The following is a 13,280-nucleotide window of genomic DNA, read 5'->3' on the forward strand; positions in this document are numbered from 1 at the left end:
CTGCCTACTCTCCAGAACAGCAGCAATCTGGTAAGTAACAACATTGCCTTGCCACAATGGGACCTTGGTACCTGGCTCCGTAGGGAGCAGAGCAGGCTGTATCACAAGTTACTGTGTGTTTTCACCCCTCTGAAAGTGACATGAAGGACAGATGCAGAACTCACCCACACTAGAGTAGCTGATACTGCTACCTATCATAAGCAGTGCCATTAAAGAAAGTTAACTGACGTTATCCATCGCCTTACAAGACTTAAGTCAACAAATGTTACACACTAATAGAAAAGCAGACCTCACAGTCATCTCAGCTTATGCAGAAAAGGCTTTGACAGAACATAACATCCTCTCGTGCAAACATTCAGGAAGGGGGATTAGGTAAAACTGCAGATTGTAAGTCATTTGTGTATGGCATGGGGAAGGAAGAAACCCAGTATAATCAGAATAAACTCTATACCAATGCAGAGAAGAGCACTGGGAAATTAACCTGAGCGGTGGACAACGGAAAGCAGAGCTGAGAAACAGCATCACTAACAAAAAGGTGTGTGGCCACGTGAATGGGGCTGGGGGGCGTGGGCGCTGCACTTATTCCTAAGTCAGACAGCTTTGGAGAAGAAAGACAGTCCTGCCTACGAAACAGGCCCTCGGTCCTCACAAGTCCCAGTCCCAGGCCGTGGTCACACAGAGCTGCCCAATTATGTCCCTGACTGTGTCTCCAGGGCTCTTTGGCCTGTGCCACCTTGAAAGAACCCACTATCTAAAACTGAGTTAGGTGGAGAGGGTGTCTGAATGGGCCTTCCCCTTTAATCAGATTAGTGACTACCCTAATTGTCATCATAGACCCTACATCTGGTAACTAATGGAAACAGATGAGGAATCCACAGCCAAGCACTGGATTAAGCTCCTGGAGTTCAGCTGAAGAAAGGGAGGATGGATTTGGGGGGGGGGGGTCAAGACCATGGTGGGGAAAACCACAGAGACAGCTGACCCAAGTTAGTAGAAGCTCACAGACTATATTGACAGCTGGGGAACCTGCATGGGACGGAACTAACCCCTCTGAATGTGGGTGACAGTTACGTGACTTGATCTGTTGGGGGAAGGGCACTGGCAGTAGCACCAGGAACTATCCCAGGGGCATGGCATGGCTTGTTGGAGCCCACTCCCTATGGTGGGATACTTTGCTCGGCCTTCATACAGGGAAAGGGGCTTGGCCCAGCCTCAACTTGGTATGCCAGACTTTGTTGACTCCCCAGAGAAGGCCTCACTTCCTCTGACAAATGGATGGGGGTAAGAAGGTGGGAGATGATAGGCAATCTGCAGGGCCTTGGGTAGTAGATCAGTATTTATTCCTGTCATACAAATGGACTTTCGGTAACCATCCCACACTGAGGGAGGCTCTCTCAGTCAGGACACATGGAGGAGGACCTAGGCCCTGCCCTGGATGAAATGAGACTCTGGAGATCCCCATGGAGGGCCTCACCCTCCCTGGGGAGTGCAGTGGGGATTTGCTGGTGCAGGGGAAGAGAGAAGGAAGAGGGAACTGGGATTGACATGTGAAGCCAGCTTGTTTCTGATTTAAATTAACACTGGATGGATGGATGGATGGATGGATGGATGGATGGATGGATGGGTGGGTGGGTGGGTGGGTGGGTGGGTGGGTGGGTGGATGGATGGGTGGATGGATGAAGGGAGAGGCGGGGGACAGAAGAAAGGGAGGGAAGGGGAACTGGGGTTACTATGTAAACTGAAAAATAATTGAAATGAATATATATAAATCAGAGGTAGCCTGGATGGCCTGAGAACAGGTAACAAGCACATCAGCAAGGCTGAAGTCAGCTGACATAGCTCCAGAGTGAGACAGTGAGAGGCAGTCGTAGAGGGTAGCAGGTTGGACCTCAACAAAGGAAGAGTTCAGGGAACAAGAGGCTCAGCTCAGGCAGTGACCATACAGGGAGAAGTAATCTCTCATAGATGGCTAGGACCTGACCTCAGTTGTCTCCCTCCAAACCCTGCCTGGAGCCAGGGGATTCAAGCTCCAGAACCACCTATCTGCCAAGAGGCTCACTGCTACAGAGCAAAACTTCTTAAACTGTGTTGTGACTCCCGTAGCAACAGAAAAGGTTCCTGACAATGGGACAACCACAAATTAAGTTAAACAAGCACACATAAACCTGGAGTGTTCCTAGCAGCACTGCTCCCAGAGCACATGGTCATGGTAGCCCTGGATCTTCCGCATGTGTACTTTGTACCGAGCATGCCATCACTCCATGCAAAGCCAACCTATACCACCTGGAACCCTTGGCTCGGATTCAAGAGCAGTGTGGGTGCTGCACATACAAACAGTTCTGCTCCTATAGAAATAACTGTTTAAGTTACAGAAAGCAAAGACTTATGTATTTTCCTATTGCCATTTCTTAACATGGAAACATCAAATTAGCATATCTCTGGATTGTATTAATGTTAGAATGTTTGATTTTAAAAACTGATGCTTATGTTCCTGATTTGAATTTCATATAAATTTGTTATTCTGGCTTGGGATTAGGACAAAACCTTCAATAATTTCTAAAATGATCTTAAACATACTTCTGCCATTTTGTCTATATATTTATGCAAGCGGTATTTTCAGTACTAATGGTTATAAAATCAAAACTCTGAGGATGCTCTAAGTCTTACTGTGCCAAATATTCAGACATGATACATGAACAAGCACAGCCATGCTATTAATATGCAATTTTGCTTTCCTCCTTAACAAATATCAATGTTACATGTATATCATCACAGACTTATTTAAACTAATTTTATGATTTATTCCAAGCTAATGTATTACATATTGGCTCTAGATGCTTACCCATGGTCACATACAATTTTCTCGTGTGACAAGGAGTCAGGTGTGGGAAAATGTAGGAAGTCTTGCTGCAGAAACTCAGGCCCCTGGAGCCCCAGAGAACCACTGTGCACACACAGCTTCATCCTGTGCTGTTGAGTCAGTCTCGCCATGGAGCTCTAACTGGCCTCATGCTCATAGAATCCACCTGGCTCTGTTCCCAGGTGCTGGAATTAAAGGTGCGCACCCCCACACCCCAAACTACTTAACACACGGGATTTTTTAGGATTCGTTTTTCTATTTTATAGTAATTTTTATGAGTTGAAACTAATATATTTACATCATTTCATCTTCCCTGTCCTCCCTCCAACCCCTCCATGTATCCCACCTTGCTCTCTTGGCTTCTTTTTCTTTAATTGGTGGCGGCAGTGTGTGTATTCATTAATGTAAAATATAGCATGTTCCATCCATATAATGTTACTTGCAGACACATGATTTCACGGCTGACCACTTGCGTACTCGATACCCTATTGGGAGCTCTTCCCTGGGGAAGACTATTTCTCCTGCTCTCAGTACTCCTAAGTTGTCCTGTCTAGGGTTGAGGCCCCTGAGCTTTCCTCCTTCCATGTCAGCCTGTCTAGTGGTGTCACTGTTTGGTCTTGTGTAGGCAGCCACCACGACACCTATGAACCACAACGACGACTAGCATGGCTTGTGGCACACATATCTTAGTGGTGACCAACAGCTTTCTACATAGACTTAAGAACTGGTCAACAAGAGGGACGCATGCCAGACACTGGAAACCTGGCCAACTACGCAGAACTAGAAGTGGACCTTGGAAAGAACCTACTACTGTATGTTACTAAACCAGCCTAATTCCTAACAAAACTCTAAATGTATCCTTATACCCACAGATAGGTGTAGTTTGCAACCCTCATCAAAGAAGTTTCCCTTTGCTACAGACAGAGACCATTCCACAAACCCACAGTTAGTGAAGACAAGAGCAGAGAACAGGAGATCATGTGGTGTCCAGAACCAACTGATATATTTACAATACAATCCCTGGCCTGCGGCTCCATGGCTTACAGTGGAAGAGAGGGTTAAAGAGCTATATCCATGAAGCTAAATGGCAGACGGTTAAAGCACAGGCTGACAAGCCTGCCTTAAAGATCTCAGTGCTTCTCTTGCTCCCTAGACTTCCAATGCACTTGGGGCCCAACCCTTCCTAAAGCATAAACCACCTTGGTGAGTACAAACTAGGAATCTTGACAAAAAGGAGACCTAACCAGCCCAAACTGTAATGTTAACTGAGACCAGCAGAGGTCACTGTGTACAAAGAATTGAAGCTAATACTGTGATGACAGTACTGGCAGTCCTGAATTTGGAGCCCAAGCAACCACACAGAGGCAGCAGTGGGAAAGAGAGACAGAAGGATCCTGACAGCACTACCCAGCCAGGCTAGCTCAATTGGTTCAGTGGAAGACCGTTTTTCAAAGCACAAAGGTCAGTGGGCGGGCAGGAAACTCAGTGAATAACGGTGGTGGCCACCAATCCTGAAGATGCTCCCAGGACCACATGGTGGGAGACAGCCAACTCCCAGAAGTTGTCCTCTGACCTCCATGTGCATCTTGCAGCTCCTATGTACACACACACACACACACACACACACACACACACACACACACACACACACAGAGTAACCCTTGACCAAAATGATAAAAGAGATAAACGCAAATTAACAAAATTAAAGATGAAAAGGAGGACTTTAAAATAAATACCAATGAAATCTGCAGAGATCAAAGCTGGGGAGATGCCTCAATCACTAAGATACTTGTCATGTAGCAACCATGAGCACCTGACTTTGGATCTCCAGTACTCATGTAAAAAGTTGGTGTTGCCACGCATGCCTCTAACCGCAGTGCTAGAAGGAAGAGGACAGAAGGATTGCTGGCCACCAATCTAAACAAAAGAGTGAGATCTACCTCCAGTAAGAGACCTATTCCAAAGAGACAAGGCAGAAAATGAGAGAAAACATTAACATCATACTCTGGTGTACAAGCGCATGGGTGCACACAAAAGTGTGAATACATCATCACCACCCCCAGCATGTGCATCAGTGTGTGTGTGTGTGTGTGTGTGTGTGTGTGTGTGTGTGTGTGTGTGTGTGTGTGTGTGTGTGAAGACACGTTATCAATGAGGGAAAGGAAAAGAACAAAAGAGCAGAGGGGAAGGGTGGGTTATACAATGAGGGAAATGGAGACGAAGGGAAAGCAAGACACACACACCTGTGGTGTTGGTGTTCGGGAGACAGAGACAGGAGAATCCTGGAATAGTCCCAGCGCTCAGGCAGAAGCAGTCAGATCTGAGTTCAAGCCCTGCCTGCTCTTCACAGTGAATTCCAAGCCAGCCAATGCTACGTGGTGAGATCTTGTCTCGACAAACAAGAAAAGCGGCTGGAGCACCACACGGTGACTCACAAGCACCTGTAATTCCAGTTCCAGGGGAATCAAATGGCCTCCTCTGGCCTCCAAAGACAGCAGGCACAGACATGGTGCACGTGCGTGCGTGCGTGCGTGCATGTGTGTGTCAAAGCACTCATATACATAAAATCTGTTAAAAATAAAATAAGGTGGAGAGGGACTGAGGAAGACACTCAACAGCAAACTCGTTAACATGCACACGCACGGGCTCTTGCTCACACACGTACAGACATACCATACACATGCAAACTCTAACATGCACACGCACGGGCTCTTGCTCACACACGTACAGACATACCATACACATGCAAACTCTAACATGCACACGCACAGGCTCTTGCTCACATACGTACAGAGATACCATACACATGCAAACTCTAACATGCACACGCACAGGCTCTTGCTCACATACGTACAGAGATACCATACACATGCAAACTCTAACATGCACACACACAGGCTCTTGCTCACACACGTACAGAGATACCATACACACAGACACAGAGAGACTATACATAACACACAAAAATACACACAATCATACAGAATAATGAAATCATATCCTAAAACAATATAAATCTAGACATGAGAAAAATTCTAGAAACATGACATGCCAAATACCTAAACCAAGAGGAAATAAATAGCCTAAAAAGATCTATAACAAGTAACAAGAATGAAGAAATAAATAGTACCTCAACAGCAAAAGTCCAAGATAGTGCCACACTACTGGACTCCACAGGACCTTTAAAGAAAACCTGATGCCTGCTCTTAACCTAGTCTATAAAACAGAAAGGGAAGGAACACTACAAACTTAAGCTATTATTTATTACCCCTACCAAAACCAGACAAGGACACGCATAAAAAAGAAAACCGCAGCCCCAGATGGACACAGCTCTAACGATTGTCAATAAGAGCCGGTGAAATGTCTCAGTGGATCAAAGTGCTTTCCAGGAGCGGAAGAGAGAGCCCAGCACTCTCCCAAGGGACCTGGGCTCAATTCGCAGGATCCACACTACAGCTCATAACCATCTGTAACTTCAGTTCCAGGAGAGTAAAGCCCTCTTGTAGCTTCCTCAGGCACAAAGCATGTACCTGGTACACAGACTTACATGCAGGTAAAACACCCATACAGATAAACAATAAATAAAAACTTTAAAGAATTTTTAAAGCACTTTCCACAAGCCTGAAACCTGAATTCAATTCCCAGAACCTACAGAAAGGTGGAAAAGAAATGAGTTCACAAAGATGTCTCCTGACCTCAGCTCACATAGCATGGCAGGCGTGTACCTATACATGCATGTGCACAGTAATAATAAATAAAAGCCTAAATTCTCAGTAACAGATTTGCAAACTAAATTCAACAACACATTTTAATGATCATATACCATGAACAAATGAACTTTATTTCTGGGATGACAGAACGGCTCAACACACAGAAATCAATACACAATCTAGCTCATGGTCTCCAGAATTAAAAAACAAAACTCACATAACCAGCTCAATAGATCCTCAAAAGACCTTTGCTGAAATCCAACATCCTTTAATGAAAACAGTCCTAAAGAAACTAGATCAGAAGTACTGTATCTCAACATAACAAATACTCCATCTAACAACCTTATAGCCAAGGTTGTGTTAACAGGAGGAAATGGAGAGCATTTCCTTGAAATGAACGAGTGTCCACTCACACTATACTTACATTACAGTTCTTAAAGTCTCCAACAGAGTTAAGAAGGCAAACTATCCCTATTTGCAAATAACATGGTCCTAGACTTAAAAGTCCCTCCAAACTTCATAAAAAAAACTCTTAGATATGATAAACACTTTCAGCAAAGTGACATAATACAAATTAGCACAAAAGCCAACTGCTTTTCTGTGTACCAGTAACAACCCTGCTGAGGAAAATCCTACAATATCTTTCTGCTGAATGAGATACGTAAGAATATGCCTAGCCCCAAGTAAAAGAACTGCAATGAAAAATGCACAGCCCTACAGGGCTGGAGAGATGGCTCAGTGGTTAAGCAGGAAAACTACTCTTACAGAGGACCCAAGTTAGGTTCCCAGAACTCACACAGTTCACAAGCTCCTGTTAACTCAGCTCCAGGAGGACACCACACAAGTACACATGCCCACAAACAGGCATGTGCATAATTTTTAAAATAAATCTTTAAAAACACTAAATAAATTGAAGAAGATAAATGATGATAAAGATTTCTCCACACAGATTCACAGAAAAACACTGTGAAAATGGCCACATTAATGAACAAGATTTATAGAGTCAATACAAGTCAGACCAAAATTTCAACAGTACTCTAAACAGAACTTGAAAACAAGAAAATCCTGAAACTCACAAGTAAGTACGAAGGTATCACAATACTTGACCTCAATTATATTACAGAGACACAGTAACAAAAACAGCAAAACACAGTCACAAGGACTAATGGAATAGAGGACCCAGAAATGAAATAAACCCATGCATCTAAAGCCACCTAAATATTTTAACGAAGGTGTCGAAACAACATTGGAGAATAGACAGTTTCTTCAACAAATGATGATGGGATAACTGAATCTCCACCTATAGAAGAACACAACTAGATACCTATTTTGTCACCCTTATACCTTTAAGACCTTAACCTCAATGACCCTAATGCAGTAATTAAAACCTTAGAGCTGCCAGAGGAAAATATAAAGAAGCACTTTAAAATAAAGGCACAGACTAGGTCTTCTGACTTTTTTCAGAAAGCTCGTTATGAATTCCTGATGCTACTCTGAGCTATCTGAGGTCTTTTCAGTCCTGGCCTATATCGTAAAGTGTTTCCTGATGTTTTCCTCTGGCAGCTTAGATATGCAACCAGCCTAAATGCCAACCAAGAAGTAAACAGACAGCTGGACTGTTCTGTAAGAGCACTGACTGCTCACAGAAGACTCAACTTCTGCTCCCAACACCCATACAGGCACTCACTACTACCTGCAATCTCACCTCTTAAGGACCTAACACCCTCTTCTGGACTCAGGGGGCACTGTACACACATGGTGTACCTATACACACATGCAGACAAAATACTTACACACATAAAAAAGAGAGATGAATAGCCCAAAAAGTACAGTATATACACAGCAGAGTGTTATTGAACCACAGAAAGGACTAAAACTCTGGCATGTGGAACTAGGAGACCATCACAGTAAACAAAATTAGGCAGATCAGAAAGACAAACACTATGTTTTCTTTCATACACAGAGCACACATAGATCTGCTGGTTAATTCACTGTTAACTTGACTGGATTTAGAATCCGTATGAGACACGCCTCCAGGTATGTCTACAATGGTGTTTCCAGGGAGGTTTAAATGAGAGAAGACCCACTCTAAAAGCGGGCACATCATCCCACAGGTTAGTGGAGCTGGACTGAAACACAGAGAGAGAAACTAAAACAAGCACCAGGATCCATGTCTCTTTGCTTTCCGGACTGAGTGGTAGAACGTGCAGAAAACATCAAAGTAAAAACAGGAGACTGCCGGGCAGTGGAGACGCACGCCCCTAATCACAGCACTCAGGAGGCAGAGACAGGCAGATCTCTGTGAGTTCAAGACCAGCCCGGTCTACAGAGCAAGTTCCATTATACAGAAAACCCTGTCTGGAAAAAACAAAACAGAACAAACAAACAAACAAAAAAACAGGAGACTATAAGAGGAGTTGGAATGATGCTTTTTGATCGTCAACTTAGCTTCTGGGCATGCCTATGAGAGACTTTTTATATTGTGTTAATTGAAGTGGACAGACTGGGACCCTTCATGTGGGTACAGCACTCCATGGGCTGAGTTCACAGGTCAAACAAGAAGAAAGCAAGCTGAGCACCAGCACGGGTTTCTCTGCTTGCGGGGTACAGATACAATGTGAGTAACTGCTCCGCGTCCCCGCCACGCCATCTCCTCAGTGGCAGTGTGGGAACACAAACAAGCCCGTCCTGTCTTGAGTAGCTTCTGTCAGGTATGTCATTAGAGCAACAAGAAAGGAGGAAGAGTGGGACAAGAGAAGGAAAAGGGCAACCCGTTTTCTCTTGAGTGTAATACACACGCATGTGTCTGCGTGTGCACTTCTATTATACACACGAGAGCAGAGGGGGACTATTCGCAGGGAAGAAAAGTACCAGCAGATGGGCAAGGCTGAATATGAGCAAAGTAAATGATATGAGATACATGTACACGGCGCCATATTCATTCTTTTAAAGGACAGCAGCCTCCTCCCCTTAGAGAAGGAACAAGGATACCTAGTTTTACCATTATTTTACTACCTGATGTTACACTAGAAGCTTTAGCCACTGACAAAAAAGACAACCAAACTAAAAGGGGAAAGATAAAATATGTCCATTCACAGGCAACATAATCTTCTATCTAGAAAACCCCACAGAATACACCAAACACCATTCAAGCGAATAAATTCAATAAAACTACAGTTTTGGTTGACACAGAAAAGGCTGTTATAATTTCTAAATTACAGCCATTTGCTCTGAAGCTATGACCCGGGCCCCTGTGCACCCTAGGCAAAATATTCTACCAGTCAGCTACACCCCTAGCCCAGCAGCTGTGTTTCAATATGCCAGCAATGGGCACCCCAAAATGGAAATTAGGAAAGCACTTGCATTTAAAAGAATCTAATAGAATAACATGTCTATGAATAAATTTAGCAAGGAGATAAAAGGCTTGTACATTAAGGGCTATGCAGTGTCATTGCAAGAAGCAATATTAATAATAGCTTCCACCTACAGACCCCTGTGATGAGCAGATCTTTGACATGCGTCACTTTCGATCCTCATAAGGACTCAGATATTAACTCTCCACTTTAGGGATTAAAAACTGAGACTCGGGCACATTAAACACAGTCTCATAGCTACTGCTGACTTGACACTGTGATTCCAAAACAAAAACTTCCAAACCACAATGTCTGCCTGTCCTCTGAAAGTAAGCACTCTCTGATCTTTAATTCGAATTCGAAGCTTCTCGTAAAATCTCACAGAATTATGAAATTTTCATGAAGCAAGAAGAATAGTTAAGGCCGGGTGGTGGTGCACACCTTTAATCCCAGTACTCGGGAGGCAGAGGCAGTCAGATCACTATTGTGAGTTCAAGGCCAGCCTGGTCTACAGAGCGAGTTCCAGGACAGCCTCCAAAACAATACAGAGAAAACCCTGTCTCGGGGGGGGGGACAAAAAAGGTTAGAACTCTTTTCAAAAGAGAATCCACCATTAGGTCAAATCATTTCAGTTTATAGTACTTACTAGGCACCAACTATACAGAAAAATAATATGCCTAAGACACTAAAAACCAATCAAAGGGTATAAATGAACTAAGTTCTGCAAGACTGATGTGAAGTGCAGAAAGGCGTAACTGTTGCTAAGTCACACTTGTGTGAGGGTGGTGCCTGGATGAGAAGGCGAGGAGGAGGAGGGACAGGTACGACAGTGCATTTATATATAGTCATGACCTAGCCCTAAAAAATAGCAAAACCAGAGGAACAAGGGCAGAAATCCAAGACAGAATGTGAAAGGGGACCTTAGCACTAGACAAGAGCAGTGAGATTTCTTAAGACAGAAGCACAGTAAAGACTTGATTGCAATATTGGTTAGGCCCCTGGATTTGGGAGCAATTAATTACAAGCTGCCTGTGGCCTGGTCACAGAACTGCAGGGAGAGGATGCTAAAGCCTTTCCTTGTATCTGGGGTCCTTTCCCGTCCCTGCCAAGTCTGATGCTTTGGAACACATCCAGCCTCTGGATCTCCAGGCTGCTCACTAAGTATCCACTATGAGCACTGGGCAGTGTCCTCAGGGGCGTATGGGAGGGAGGTAGAAGCAGGACTCTGCCTTAAGAGGTTTTACTCCGGCCTAGTTTTGCAAGGATCCCATCAGCCCCAGCCATGCCCTCCTGTGAACAGCCTTTCCTGCCTTCCGTGGCTGCTGCAGTAGACAGACCTCCAGAGCCTGTGTATAGAAGTACCTGACCCCTTTCCTCCCTGCCTCCCAGATGTTTGTGGATACCAGATGGCCAGGGAGTAATCAGACATCGAGGCCACAGCGCAGAGTGAAACTGGAGACATTGCCCACTCGGAGTTTCTACTCGATTCAGCAGCTGGCTCGGGCATGGGAAACTCCAGCAGGCAGTCCTGACATCTGTACCTTAGAGGGTATTGTCCTGTTGCTGTGTCCCCCTGCTAGGGCCTGCAATGACCACAGTGACAAGAGATGTTCTACTGCATTTGTTGCTAACTTTTCTGCTACTTCCCCAACAACCTTACAGATTAAAAAAGAAAAAAAAGGTTTATGAAAATGACTCTAACATTAATCTCTGAGCATACAGCAGCTACAGGATAAACTGTAATCAGAGTCACTAGGAATAGGGAGATCAGATCATGACCTGCTCACTTTTGCCACCAGTAACTTAGTTCTTTCTTTCTTAGAAAGCACACACTTTATGTACATTTCTTTTTCAAGGCAAATTGTAATCGTAAGAATTCCTGTCAACATGTACATGGTCAAAGCCTTGAGCAGATCTTTTTTTCTTTGAAAAGGAAATGATAGCTAACAATTATAGGTGAACAGAAATAAAAACAATGACACAATCTATGAAAAAATATTTTTTCTGAGAAATTACTAATTTATCATGGGAAATGACTACCTAAGAAAATAAACTAAACTCCTTACAAGGCTAAGTACAGAGGCTCTGGTTTTCTGTTGCCACACCATTCAGACATTCAAATACAGTCCAATGCCAACGTTCTTCCTGATGCCCACTTCTTCTCAGAATAAGGAGTACTCCCATCTGGGTTCCCTAGTGCTTTTGACTCTGAGCTGAAACTAAGTATCAGAGAGCATCATGTTCACTAAGTATCAGAGAGCACCACACTCACTAAGTATCAGAGCACCACGTTCACTAAGTATCAGAGAGCACCACACTCACTAAGTATCAGAGCACCACGTTCACTAAGTATCAGAGCACCACGTTCACTAAGTATCAGAGAGCATCATGTTCAGTAAGTATCAGAGCACCACGTTCACTAAGTATCAGAGAGCATCATGTTCACTAAGTATCAGAGAGCACCACACTCACTAAGTATCAGAGAGCACCACACTCACTAAGTATCAGAGAGCACCACACTCACTAAGTATCAGAGAGCACCACACTCACTAAGTATCAGAGAGCACCACGTTCACTAAGTATCAGAGAGCACCATGTTCACTAAGTATCAGAGCACCACGTTCACTAAGTATCAGAGAGCACCACACTCACTAAGTATCAGAGAGCACCACACTCACTAAGTATCAGAGCACCACGTTCACTAAGTATCAGAGAGCATCATGTTCAATTTCTACGTCCATTTACCGCTGAAGTACAGATCCTAAACAATTTCCAAGCTGGAGAAGTTGTGGAATTTTCTTCTAAGTAATTTCATTTGTTTGTTTGCTCTGAGATAAGACTCACTACAGAATCCTTGGCTTGCCTCAAAGTCAGAGATCTATCTGCTTCCACCCCAAGTGTTGGGATAGTGTGTGTATCACAATGCAAAGGCTCTTTTAAAAGGACTGACTTCCGGGTCAGGGAGATGGATCAGAAAGTTAAAGGCACTGCCAGACAACCTACATTTGACCCCGTAAGTCACAGCACATGAGAACACACACACACACACATAAACTAAATAAATACGTTTTTAGAAAATTGATTTTTTCCACAACTAACCAATGGGCCAAGCTCCTGGAGTGCAACTGAATGATGGAGGAGCAAGAATAGGAACAAAGGAGTCAAGACCATGATGGGGAAACCCACAGAGTCAGCTGACCCGAGCTAGTGAGAGATCACCGACTCAGCTCTGACAAATGGGGAGCCTGCATAACACTGAGCTAGACTCCTTAATATAGGTGACAATGGTGTGACTGGGGCGATATATGAGGCCACTGGCAGTGTGGATCCCAGATCTAACTCTAATGCACAAACTGA

General features: G+C 44.1%; 1 protein-coding gene across 16 annotated transcripts in view; it reads right to left on the minus strand.

Annotated features, from left to right (window-relative positions):
• Nucleotides 1-13,280, minus strand: part of LOC101833521 (sarcolemma associated protein) — a 124,617-nt gene that overhangs the window by 77,910 nt on the left and 33,427 nt on the right. The window contains exon 1 of one of the 16 annotated variants that reach the window (XM_040747767.1): nt 3,207-3,213. The exons of the other annotated variants lie outside the window; for them this stretch is intronic. The gene's annotated coding sequence lies outside the window, so the exon portion shown is untranslated. Of the gene's footprint in view, nt 1-3,206; nt 3,214-13,280 lie in introns of those variants that run through there. 16 annotated transcript variants of the gene reach the window in all.

The sequence above is a fragment of the Mesocricetus auratus genome, unplaced genomic scaffold (genome assembly GCF_017639785.1).
Source record: "Mesocricetus auratus isolate SY011 unplaced genomic scaffold, BCM_Maur_2.0 Super-Scaffold_100006, whole genome shotgun sequence".
Classification (NCBI taxonomy): Eukaryota; Metazoa; Chordata; class Mammalia; order Rodentia; family Cricetidae; genus Mesocricetus; species Mesocricetus auratus.